Source organism: Salmo trutta, chromosome 17 (assembly GCF_901001165.1).
Source record: "Salmo trutta chromosome 17, fSalTru1.1, whole genome shotgun sequence".
Taxonomy (NCBI): domain Eukaryota; kingdom Metazoa; phylum Chordata; class Actinopteri; order Salmoniformes; family Salmonidae; genus Salmo; species Salmo trutta.
This window is the reverse complement of record NC_042973.1, coordinates 33,205,515-33,219,606: the sequence shown is the minus strand read 5'-3', so window position 1 is coordinate 33,219,606 and position 14,092 is coordinate 33,205,515.

The following is a 14,092-nucleotide window of genomic DNA, read 5'->3' as shown; positions in this document are numbered from 1 at the left end:
TGTGTAGAGTTAGTGTAATTTATTTCAATTTGCCTTGCTAACTTCAGTAGCAAGTAGATCGCTAATTACCAGGGTGCAGTTTTCTCTGCCAGAATGGCTAAAACTAACAATAATGTAGTGGATTATTTGTTGAAGAACCCCTTTCATTGCCCATATCAGAGTCACGCTTCTGGGAAAAAGCTGCATAGATCATGTAATGGACAAAAGTCTGAGTATTCAAACTGCGCAACACAACAAAAAAGTAAATGGAAACAGATGTTCTCAAGCAGCATAACAATACTACAACATTTTTGGGCATGCAAGAGTTGCTTTTACCTAAGGGCACAATGAGAGGGAAAGTTTGGCTAACAAGGCCAACTAGCTACATAGAGCTTGCAGAGGTAATTGCACATTACTTGTTGAGCATATGGATGTTTCTACTGTCTTCTCTGGGATGTCAATTCTCTGGGATGTCAATTCAGAATGATTTTATAGCTTTCAGTGCATCATCCATTAAAAGTGATATTGAAGGAGAGGTTGACGCAATGCTTTTTCGCACAGTGCGTGCTCAAGTGCGCTTTCCACTTTACTCCAGTATTTATTTAGGAAAGGTGATGATACTGTAACAAGGGTTGGTAGGTTACTTTCTAAATGTAATCCATTACAGTTACTAGTTACCTGTCCAAAACTGTAATCAGTAACGTATCTTTTGGATTACCCAAACTCAGTAACGTAATCTGATTACATTCAGATTACTTTTCCCTTCAGAGGCATTGGAAGAAGACGACAATTTATGTTGCCAATAGAACGACATCTATTGCAGGATAAATCAATGTTAAGTTTACATAGCTGGCCCTATATGGGTGTTACATTTTACTTTATGGGTTGGTTATGTAGGCTTCTTCTAACCCATTGCTTTCTACTACATATAATAATACGACTAAATTATATCTTTACATTAAAAACCAAAGTCTATCAGAATTCCAGTCATTCCAATGAATGTTATACCCCTTGATCTTCAAGAATAGGACTTGGAAATATGGAAGTATGGATTAGCCAAATTGTTTTACCTGAGCAGGACCCTAAAACTAAGGACTTATTAGCCAGCCCTAGGCTGCGGTTTATGATTTTGTTGTCATGGAGGACTGACTGGGCTCATTGATTCGAGTTGAAAAAGAAATGCTGCGCTCATGGAATGGCATGCTTTGAGCACGACTGAAAAGTACTATTTACATGTAATAAATGAATGCAATATTCTGCATTTGCTATAGGCCTATTGTTTCCCTTTTTGTTGGTGACACTTTGATATCTTGATAATATGCAGCTGTTTAAAGTGCAAATCCAAAGATGAAACAATAACGAAACGGCCGCCCCGCCTCTGTTTTGTTAAAAAGCTGAGGGATGGGCCCGGAGAAATGTAACCACTCTCAGATTAATAGACAGAGCTATGGACTGACCATCCATGATATAAAAAGTATTGTTTTAACCATGTTATGAGGCTATACAATGTTTGTTTACATTTACAATGTTTATAAACATTGGAGAAAAACAAGCTTATATTTTGGGTTCTCATGGAGTGCGACAGTTGAGCTAAGCTCATGAGGCATTTATAAGTTAAATTCTTCAAGAATCAATATATATATATACACTGCACAAAAAATAAAGGGAACACTTAAACAACACAATGTAACTCCAAGTCAATCACACTTCTGTGAAATCAAACTGCCCACTTAGGAAGCAACACTGATTGACAATAAATTTCACATGCTGTTGTGCAAATGGAATAGAAAACAGGTGGAAATTATAGGCAATTAGCAAGACACCCCCAATAAAGGAGTGGTTCTGCAGGTGGGGACCACAGACCACTTCTCAGTTCCTATGCTTCCTGGCTGATGTTTTGGTCACTTTTGAATGCTGGCGGTGCTTTCACTCTAGTGGTAGCATGAAACGGAGTCTACAACCCACACAAGTGGCTCAGGTAGTGCAGCTCATCCAGGATGGCACATCAATGCGAGCTGTGGCAAGAAGGTTCGCTGTGTCTGTCAGCGTAGTGTCCAGAGCATGGAGGCGCTACCGGGAGACAGGCCAGTACATCAGGAGACGTGGAGGAGGCCGTAGGAGGGCAACAACCCAGCAGCAGGACCGCTACCTCTGCCTTTGTGCAAGGAGGAGCAGGAGGAGCACTGCCAGAGCCCTGCAAAATGACCTCCAGCAGGCCACAAATGTGCATGTGTCTGCTCAAACGGTCAGAAACAGACTCCATAAGGGTGGTATGAGGGCCCGACGTCCACAGGTGGGGGTTGTGCTTACAGCCCAACACCGTGCAGGACGTTTGGCATTTGCCAGAGAACACCAAGATTGGCAAATTCGCCACTGGCGCCCTGTGCTCTTCACAGATGAAAGCAGGTTCACACTGAGCATGTGACAGACGTGACAGAGTCTGGAGACGCCGTAGAGAACGTTCTGCTGCCTGCAACATCCTCCAGCATGACCGGTTTGGCGGTGGGTCAGTCATGGTGTGGGGTGGCATGTCTTTGGGGGGCCGCACAGCCCTCCATGTGCTCGCCAGAGGTAGCCTGACTGCTATTAGGTACCGAGATGAGATCCTCAGACCCCTTGTGAGACCATATGCTGGTGCGGTTGGCCCTGGGTTCCTCCTAATGCAAGACAATGCTAGACCTCATGTGGCTGGAGTGTGTCAGCAGTTCCTGCAAGAGAAAGGCATTGATGCTATGGACTGGCCCGCCCGTTCCCCAGACCTGAATCCAATTGAGCACATCAGGGACATCATGTCTCGCTCCATCCACCAACGCCACGTTGCACCACAGACTGTCCAGGAGTTGGCGGATGCTTTAGTCCAGGTCTGGGAGGAGATCCCTCAGGAGACCATCTGCCACCTCATCAGGAGCATGCCCAGGCGTTGTAGGTTGGTCATACAGGCACGTGGAGGCCACACACACTACTGAGCCTCATTTTGACTTGTTTTAAGGACATTACATCAAAGTTGGATCAGCCTGTATTGTGGTTTTCCACTTTAATTTTGAGTGTGACTCCAAATCCAGACCTCCATGGGTTGATAAATTGGATTTCCATTGATTATTTTTGTGTGATTTTGTTGTCAGCACATTCAACTATGTAAAGAAAAAAGTATTTAATAAGATTATTTATTTCATTCAGATCTAGGATGTGTTGTTTAAGTGTTCCCTTTATTTTTTTGAGCAGTATATATATATATATATATATAATGTATAAGTCCAAAAATGTATGTAGCAACTACAGATTTACCCTTTAAGTCTATCAAAAGTGGTTTTTGCTGTACAGATATTTTCAGGTCTCTCCAGAGATGTTCAATTGGGTAGAAGTCCGGGATCTTGCTGGGCCACTCAAGGACATTCAGAGCCTTGTCCCGAAGCCACTCCTGCGTAATCTTCGCTGTGTACTTAAGTCGTTGTACTTTTGGAAGGTCAACCTTCACCCCAGTCTGAGGTCCTGAGTGCCCTGGATCAGGTTTTCATCAAGGATCTCTCTGTGCTTTGCTCCGTTCATCTTTGCCTCGATCCTGACTAGTTTCCCAGGCCCTGTCACTGAAAAACATTGCCACAGCATGACGCTGCCACAATCATGCTTCACCGTAGGGATGGTGCCAGGTTTCCTCAAGACGTGACACTTGGCATTCAGGCCAAAGAGTTCAATCCTGGTTTCATCACACCAGGTGTGCCAAGCTTGTAGCGTCATACCCAAGAAGACTCCATGCTGTAATCACTGCCAAAAATGCTTCAACAAAGTACTGAGAAAGGGTCTGAATACTTATGTAAATGTAATATTTCAGCTTTATATTTTTAATAAAAGTGCAAAAATGTATAAAAACCTGGTTTTAATTTGTCATTATGTGGTATTGTGTGTAGATTGATGAGGGGAATTAAATATATATATATATTTAGAATAAGGTTGCAACGTAACAAAATGTGGAAAAAGTCAAGGGGCCTGGATACTTTCAGAAAGCACAAATAACCTGACAATGATCCACATCATATGGGCAGACAAATAATGTAAGTGTGTTATGCAGCAAAACACAACTATCCTTTTTTTAGGATGCAGACCAGTAATATGAATCACTGTTGATCCATCCTGTTCTGATCTAATAAGATGGATATAGGATTTTCTACGGCCTAGAATCGAGGCCTTTTCCAGTCATGAAGGACATTGCTAAGTCCTTCTTGGTTCTCATTGGCGAAGACTGAACTCAAGTTAGGGGTCACACTCTCCTATACCACTTTGCCCAACATGTTATACCCCAGAGGTTGTAAATAAACCCTTTTTAAGGTGACATAACTTATATCATTATTATAAGGCTGTGAAACCCATAGCCGAATGGTGATCTTTTTCACCTGTCTTCACCTGAAACGTGATAACTATTCTCATTATAGGGCTGTGAAACCCATAACCGAATGGTGATCTGTTTCACCTGTCTTCACCTGAAACGTGATAACTATTCTCATTATAGGGCTGTGAAACCCATAACCGAATGGTGATCTGTTTCACCTGTCTTCACCTGAAACGTGATAACTATTCTCATTATAGGGCTGTGAAACCCATAGCCGAATGGTGATCTGTTTCACCTGTCTTCACCTGAAACGTGATAACTATTCTCATTATAGGGCTGTGAAACCCATAGCCGAATGGTGATCTGTTTCACCTGTCTTCACCTGAAACGTGATAACTATTCTCATTATAGGGCTGTGAAACCCATAACCGAATGGTGATCTGTTTCACCTGTCTTCACCTGAAACGTGATAACTATTCTCATTATAGGGCTGTGAAACCCATAACCGAATGGTGATCTGTTTCACCTGTCTTCACCTGAAACGTGATAACTATTCTCATTATAGGGCTGTGAAACCCATAACCGAATGGTGATCTGTTTCACCTGTCTTCACCTGAAACGTGATAACTATTCTCATTATAGGGCTGTGAAACCCATAACCGAATGGTGATCTGTTTCACCTGTCTTCACCTGAAACGTGATAACTATTCTCATTATAGGGCTGTGAAACCCATAACCGAATGGCTTCATACTGAGCATTTCTCACCATTTCCGTTTTATAACAGGTAGAGTTCATTTATTTACAGTAGTGCGTTGATTAATTATTGCTTTCTTCAGTGGAAATACAGAATATGAATGAAAAAAAAAGTGGAGCCTTGCATTACATGCCTTATGAAGAAAATTGTGTAATGTAGCTTCCATGAAATATGTTATGAAGAATATTGTGTTGGCCTACTGTTGGCTACTCAAAAAAGGGCCTTTCAGACAAGTGCACCAGTATCCCAAATGATTAAGCATAAACAAGCATAGAAAATATTATTGGAATTAATATATATATATATTTTTTAAACCTTAAGGCTATTATTATATTATAATTATTTTGGTGACAACTTGGTTGATGAATAATATTTGGTTGTTAACACGTTTGTTTTTTATATAAATAAATGTGGGACACAAAAATAAGGCAGTGTAGAACACCATTGCCCATCATGCATTGCTTTAATAACTTTCAATAGATTGTTTAGAAGTTTGTCCCCCAAAAATGTTTTTTCCTACAAATTAAGTCGCACAAAAATGTGAATCTTTTCACATGAATTAAGCCACACAAAACACACGAAATCTGCTGAAATGCTTTTTGTACATATTTGCACGACTTCAGTGTGAGATTGTGTTGCTGATAGACATGAGCTTGCAACTCTCATCTCTCCAGCCTTGCATTTCACAATTGATTTCCTTATAGAATCATAGCCACATGAAGGGTTCTGGAGGTGTTGATCAATTGAAATACATTTTCCAAAGTTATAGAATTACTGCTGTCTGTTCAGAAAGAAATGAAATAATTCTGAATACTACACCAGGAGTAGGCTTATAATTTAGCCACAGATGATAAAACATTGTCTAGATGTGGATTGTGTGTAGCCCAATCACGAGATTTCCCTACAGTCAGGAACTCACGACTAACCTGTCAGCGAACAGTGTTTAGCCAGAACAGGCTTTTGCAAATACAATCGCAGGTAAGTATGCCAGCAGCATACCACCCTGCATCCCACTGCTGGTTTGCTTCTGAAGCTAAGCAGGGCTAGTCCAGGTTAGTTTATGGGGTGGCAGGTAGCCTAGTGGTTAGAGTGTTGGGCCAGAAACCGAGAGGCTACTAGATCGAATCCCCGAGCTGACAAGGTAAAAATCTGTCGTTCTGCCGCTGAACAAGGCAGTTAACCCACTGTTCCTAGGCTGTCATTGTAAATAGGAATTAACTGACTTGCCTAGTTAAATTGAAAAAATAGTCCCTGTTGGAGGGTCAGTAGGAGGCACCTTTTCCTCAGGTCTAAAAAAATATCCCAATCCCCCAGGGCAGTGACTGGGGACATTGCCCTGTGTAGGGTGCTGTCTTTCGGATGGGATGTGAGGGGAACGGCACCTCCGTACCTTCAGGCTCTGATCAGGCCCTACACCCAAACAAGGGCACTGCGTTCATCCACCTCTGGCCTGCTGGCCCCCTTACCTCTGCGGAAGCACAGTTCCCGCTCAGCCCAGTCAAAACTGTTCGCTGCTCTGGCACCCCAATGGTGGAACAAGCTCCCTCACGACACCAGGACAGCGGAGTCAATCACCACCTTTCGTAGACACCTGAAACCCCACCTCTTTAAGGAATACCTGGGATAGGATAAAGTAATCCTTCTAACCCCCCCCCCAAAAAAAGAAAGATATAGATGTACTATTGTAAAGTGGTTGTTCCACTGGATATCTTAAGGTGAATGCACCAATTTGTAAGTCGCTCTGGATAAGAGCGTCTGCTAAATGACGTAAATGTAAATGTAAATGGATGTTAAACAGGTGTCCTGACTCTCTGTGGTCACTAAAGATCACATGGCACTTATCATAAGAGCAGGGGTGTTAACCCCGGTGTCCTGGCTAATTTCCCAATCTGGCCTTCAGATGGGGGGGGGGGGTGACCCAGGGGGGGGTGACCCAGGGTGCTCTGAGGTAACAGAATGCATGATAAAAATATTCTTTATAATAAAGCATTGCATGTATTATCATTGTTTTTGCTTACTGGTATAGATCAGTAGAGTAGAGGCGATTGCAGAAGTTGCACCCATGGGGAATTGTTTTTGTACCCTAGGGTTCAGGGGAAATGTGGCCTTTATAAATGCATTTAATCCAATTCTACATCATTTTAGATGACTTGAGACTTTAGCAGAATATTTGTTAATACTTCTCAAATGATCAAAATGACAGGTTACTTTGACACTGACAAACTGACAATCTGAGATAAATAATAACAAACTTGTCTAGAATCTATCAATAGCCTAGACCTACTGTAGGTGTGTGGAGACACACATATTCTACAATATGAGAAGGAAATTATAGTCCTAAAAAAAGCTTTCCTGTTTCACTGACTCACCCAATGATGCTCAGCTCAGTCACTGGTGCCCCCTGATGCACTCATGCCAAAAGCTAATCTCTCTCTTGGTAAAACAATGCTGTTCGCTCAATAGGCCCATTTGGAAGTTGATAACTTGATAGTTTACAGATAGAATAGTCTTCTCTTTTCATCAGGATCCATTTGCTTTCCAACCTGTAGTTTCCCACGATTGTATTTGAAATATTGCAAAAGCCTGTTTTGCCTGCATGCTGTTTGTTCACTGACAGACTTTCCGCACGTTCTCGACTTGTTGGCATGCCTCGTGATTGGGCTACTCACAATCCACAGCTAGGCAATTTTTCAAAATAAACTATTGATAATCTGTGGCTAAATTATAGGCATACTCCTCGTCAGTGGCACTTTTAGCATGTCCATCTTGGTGGGGAAAACTCTTTTACTGCCTTTTCATTTCTTCAGGATCAGTGTCCCTTCCACAGAACGGTTGAGCTAACATAGGCTAATGCGATTAGCATGAGGTTGTAAGTAACAATACAATTTCCCAGGACATAGACATATCTGATATTGGCAGAAAGCTGAAATTCTTGTTAATCTAACTGCACTGTCCAATTTACAGTAGCTATTACAGTGAAAGAATACCATGCTATTATTTGAGGAGAGTTATTAATAAACCAATTAGGCACATTTGGGCAGTCTTATAAAATGTTGAACAGAAATGCAATGGTTCATTGGATCAGTCTAAACCTTTGCTGCCATCTAGTGGCCAAAATCTAAATTGCACCTGAGCTGGAATAATACATTATGGCCTTCCTCATGCATTTCAAAGATGATGGTACAAAAAAATACAAAGGAACGGTTGTTTTTTTCTTTGTATTATCTTTTACCAGATCTATTTTGTTATATTCTCCTACATTCCTTTCACATTTCCACAAACTTCAAAGTGTTTCCTTTCAAATGGTAGCAAGAATATGCATATCCTTGCCTCAGCGCCTGAGCTACAGGCAGTTAGATTTGGGTATGTCATTTTAGGCGAAAATTGAAAAAAAGGGGCGGATAAAGCATAGCTGATATGGCTGACTTGCTTATATAAATGTGGTTTCTACTGACAATTGAGATGTAAAAACAATGGCATAAGGGAACGAAGAGCGGATAAGAAGCCATCCATAAGACAATAATGAGTGAGCTAAGACCGACGTAGTCATTATGACTGTTTGTTCAGCACTTTTGAAATGTACAGCAACAGAATTCAGATCATGGACTGTTCTTACAGTATTCTCCATGTACACAAAGTCAGAACTGTAAAAAAGTTGACCTATTCTATTCTGTGTGAGAAATAAATATTCCAAACATAGTCTGGGACAGTTGTGGGATGCAATAATACAACCACTGGCATCAAAAGATGCCAGGTTTTTAATGCAATGAGGCTGACGCAACAGATCAGAACATTTTACTTAAAATGTTGATAAACTATTAGGCTATTTTTTCACATTATAATCGCAGCAATACGCACATTGTAATAGGGTATAAGCGCAAACTTTCCATTAGCAGGAAAACACCATTCTCAAAAGTGCCTACAAATGCGATTATGCATGTAATCCTTTTATTGTAAAGGTGCATTTTTATGGTGATAATTATCTTCCCCGAATTTGAATCTCATGTGCTGCATATGTATGCCAGTTAGGCTCTACACATGTTGTAAAGTGGATGTGCTTAATTTTAAGAAGTTATTTGGCCACTTTAATTGTGATACAAACGTTGGGCTATATGTTTTGATATGTAATACATTCTAAGGCTGCATGATGCGACTCTAATGATGATTTGAAAAAAGTCGCATGAAAGGGATGAGCTCTGCTTTGTTTTTTGCGCAGGCTGTAGAAACTTCATCAATCTCTCATTCACAATTTGGCAAGCACTTGATAATGCCTAAATTTCCCTGGTAGCAAATACAGTATATCATTCATAAGTGATAGGCTAATCAGACTATCATCAGACTATTCTTGAATTAATCTTCTCTTTACATATACTAAATAATATATGTGTGACGTTTGTTTTTATTTAGAAAGGACCTGTCACGATCCTCGTCTTCTGACGATAAGTTGAAGTCACTGTCAGAGAAAGTGGACCAATACGCAGCGGGTTGCGTGCTCATCATCTTAATTTATTAAATGAATATGAACACGTGAAAACAAGAAAACAACGAACGACTAGTGACAGTTTCACAGGCTATACATTCACTCGCAGTGTGAAATACAACTACCCACGAAAGACAAAGACAAACACACCCTACTATATAGGACTCCCAATCAAAGGCAACTCAACACACCTGCCTTCAATTGAGAGTCCAACCCCAATCAATTAGACATAGAAACACAGACATAGACCAGTGACAAACCCCATAAACATACATCAACTACCCTCTGCCACGTCCTGACCAAACTACAATAACCAAATATACTCAACTACAATACAACTACAATAACAAATATACAGTATATACCAAATATACTGGTCAGGATGTGACAGTACCCCCCCTCAAAGGTGCAGACCCCGGAATGCACCTACACAAAACACAGAAAAAAAAACAAAACAACCAGAAAAATCCCCTAAACAAAAAGGGAGGGAAGGGAGGGTGGCTGCCGTCAACGATGGCACAGTGCTACACCCCCCCCTCCCCAACCCACCTATATGGGAGGTGCGGGACATAGACTCCGCTCCATCCCTGACGTAGTCCACTTAAGTGGCGCCCCTAACTTCGCCCGGCTGGCGGGCGATTCTGGCCGCGCCTGGCTGGCGGGCGTCCCTGGCCGCACCCGGCTGGCGAGCGGCAATGGCCGCGCCCGGCTGGCGGACGATCCTTGCTGCGCCCGGCTGGCGGACGGCCACTCTGGCAGATCCGGCACGGCGGGCCACTCTGGCAGATCCGGAACGGCGGGCCACCTCTGGCAGATCCGGAACGGCGGGCCACCTCTGGCAGATCCGGAACGGCGGGCCACTCTGGCAGATCCGGAACGGCGGGCCACTCTGGCAGATCCGGAACGGCGGGCCACTCTGGCAGATCCGGAATGGCGAGCCACTCTGGCAGCTCCGGGCAGACGGGCCACTCTGGCAGCTCCGGGCAGACGGGCCACTCTGGCAGCTCCGGGCAGACGGGCCACTCTGGCGGGCCACTCTGGCGAGCGGCTCAGGCGGTTCCTGACTGGCGGGCGGCTCTGGCGGCTCCTGACTGGCAGGCGGCTCTGGCGGCTCCTGACTGGCGGGCGGCTCTGGCGACTCCTGACTGACGGGCGGCTCTAGCGGCTCCTGACTGGCAGGCGGCTCTGGCGGCTCCAGACTGGAGAGGCTGGGCTGACGCACTAGAAGCCTGATGCGTGGGGCTGGTACAGGATGTGCCAGCCTGGGCACACGCACCTCAAGGCTAGTGCGGGGAGCGGGAACAGGCTGAACAGGACTAGGCTGACTATTGGGAAGCTTGGTCCGGGTTGCTGGTACTGGTCGTGCTAGACTGGGGGTACTCACTTCCGGGATACTCCGAGAGGCAGGACCCGGAAAGACTGGGCCATGGAGGTGCACAGGTGGCCGTGATCGCACCGCCTGCACAACCCGTCCTGGCTGGATGGAACTAGTAGCCCTGCACGAGCGGGGTGCTGGTACAGGGCGGACTGGGCTGTGCGTGCGTATGGGCGAGATAGTGCGCACCTCGGCGAAACACGGCGCTCTCCACTTTCTTCACTCCTTCCTGCACTCACGGGTAGTTGGCTTATGGCTCTTCCTACGCCCAGCCAAACTACCCGTGTCCCCCCCCCAAAAAAATTATTGGGGGTGCCTCTCCGGCAACCTAGCCAGACGTGTCCCCCGGTAGCATTCCTGTTCCACCCCAGCCTTCTTCCACGGGCCCTCTCCGGCCAGTATCTCTTCCCAAGTCCACTTCTCACAATAATCCATATATTCAGCGTCCCGCTCCCTTCTCCGCTGCTTGGTCCTGTTGTGGTGGGTAGTTCTGTCACGATCCTCGTCTTCTGACGATAAGTTGAAGTCACTGTCAGAGAAAGTGGACCAATACGCAGCGGGTTGCGTGCTCATCATCTTAATTTATTAAATGAATGTGAACACGTGAAAACAAGAAAACAACGAACAACTAGTGACAGTTTCACAGGCTATACATTCACTCGCAGTGCGAAATACAACTACCCACGAAACACAAAGACAAACACACCCTACTATATAGGACTCCCAATCAAAGGCAACTCAACACACCTGCCTTCAATTGAGAGTCCAACCCCAATCAGTTAGACATAGAAACACAGACATAGACCAGTGACAAACCCCATAAACATACATCAACTACCCTCTGCCACGTCCTGACCAAACTACAATAACCAAATATACTCTATACTGGTCAGGACGTGACAGGACCATTATCATGGACCTGTATTGAACAGTGGCAGGGAGAAAAAATATACGTAATCTATGCACTTAAATAGTGAATGGAGGATGCTATTTCCCTGGTTAATTTTCATGCCATCCTGTTGTAAAGAGAAGCAATGTGCTTAATATTAGGAAATTAATATTAGGAAATTAATATATTAGGAAATTAATATTAGGAAAGTTGAGAAATAAATATAGTAGGCTTAGCCTATAGAAAGCTGATGGGATCCTCCTTTTTTAATAGAGGCCATCCCTCTGTTTACCATGCAATTGAATAGCCTATAAAAATGTCGCGCAACATGAGCTCATGGGCTCTCATGAAGTGTTTGATTCGATTTTCCCTACATTTGCATTGATGTCAGAGTGATTAGACGGACAATAGAGTGCTGAGTACCAGGCAGTTAGCAAGTTTGGTAGGCTAATAATGACCATTAGCAGCATCAGAACTTGGAGCAGCGTAATTACCGTGACTAGAATTTGACTGCCTTCATGACTCTGACCGCTGGTGTTGTGGTAATATGGTCACCTTAACAGCCCTAAGTGAGGCACATGGGCTACTAACAGCTAACTACACAACATACACTTAGTATTACTTTCTTAGCTACAGTATACGTATCTCCCTGGCTTATTACATAATTTATGCAGCAGCATACAAGACATTTTGGACTCACCTTGTTGTGCTGTGCTCACTTGAACAGGAAGGTGGTGCCGAGGTCCTTCTTGTGGGAAAATTTTGTCATCAAACTTTGTCATTAAAGTCTGGCATTCTCTGGATTTATGCTGCTTTCAAGACAACTAATAAATACAGATGGCACTGAAGACCATGGCTGACATTTTACATTCTCCCAAACCAATTGTGCAATTTTGTTATATTTTTTTTGCGTTTGGTGTAACTTATTTCTGTACTTATTGTGTACATAATGTTGCTGCTACCATCTCTTATGACTGAAAAGAACTTCTGGAGATCAGAAAAGCGATTTCTCACTGCAGACTGGAAGAAACCTTTTCCTTTAACGAGTCCGACGAGAAGGATATCATGCTTTCACTGGAACAGGCCCAGATCCATGCCTTTTGCGTGAAGAAAAGACGCAGGAAAAGGGGACGCAGATGGGGGATCCTTCTGAGAATCCGGAGGTGAGCGAGTAAACTCCCAATGCCTTCCATACTTCTTGCTAACGTTAGAAAATAAAATTGATGACCTAATATTAAGATTATCCTACCAACAGGTCATTAAAAACTGCAACATTGTATGTTTCACCGAGACGTGGCTGAATCACACCAACTGTTGTCACCTTCTCACCAAGCTGCTTGGCGATGGTCTTGTAGCCCATTCCAGCCTTGTGTAGGTTTTCAATCTTGTCCCTGACATCCTTGGAGAGTTCTTTGGTCTTGGCCATGGTGGAGAGTTTGGAATCTGATTGATTGCTTCTGTGGAGAGGTGCCTTTTATACAGGTAACAAGCTGAGATTAGGAGCACTCCCTTTAAGAGTGTGCTCCTAATCTCAGCTCGTTACCTTTTATAAAAGACACCTGGGAGCCAGAAATCTTTCTGATTGAGAGGGGGTCAAATACTTATTTCCCTCATTAAAATGCAAATCAATTTATAACATTTTTGACATGCGTTTTTCTGGATTTTTTTGTTGTTATTCTGTCTCTCACTGTTCAAATAAACCTACCATTAAAATGATAGGCTGATCATTTCTTTGTCAGTTGGCAAACGTACAAAATCAGCAGGGGATCAAATACTTTTCCCCCTCACTGTATAGGCTACAATGTTGCGCAAATCATGATCAATTAGGAGAATTACGGAGGAGTCAACTTGAATTAGCCCAATTCTGATAGCTTTTATTTTAATTTTTTCATTGCAAACAGTGAAAAGTATTTTTCGTGCCTCAAGATGTACCTGGCAAATGGGTTCCAGAATGAAACAGTCCAAAACTGAGAGGTGCCGGATCCTGTTTAAAGCACTGCTAATTGTTTTAGGAAGTAAAATGAGAGAGATAAGCTTTTGGCACGAGCACATCTGCCATCACCAGTGAGTGAACTGAGCATCATTGGGTGAATCAGTAAAACTGGAAAGCTTTTTTAGGACAATAATTTCCTCCTCATATTGTACAATATGTGTCTCCACACACCTACTGTAGGTCTAGGCTATTGATGAATTGAAGATAATGTTGTTTTTATTGATCTCAGATTCTCAGTTTGTCAGTGTCAAAGTAGCCAGTCATTTCGATCATTTGTGAGGCATTAAAAAATATTCT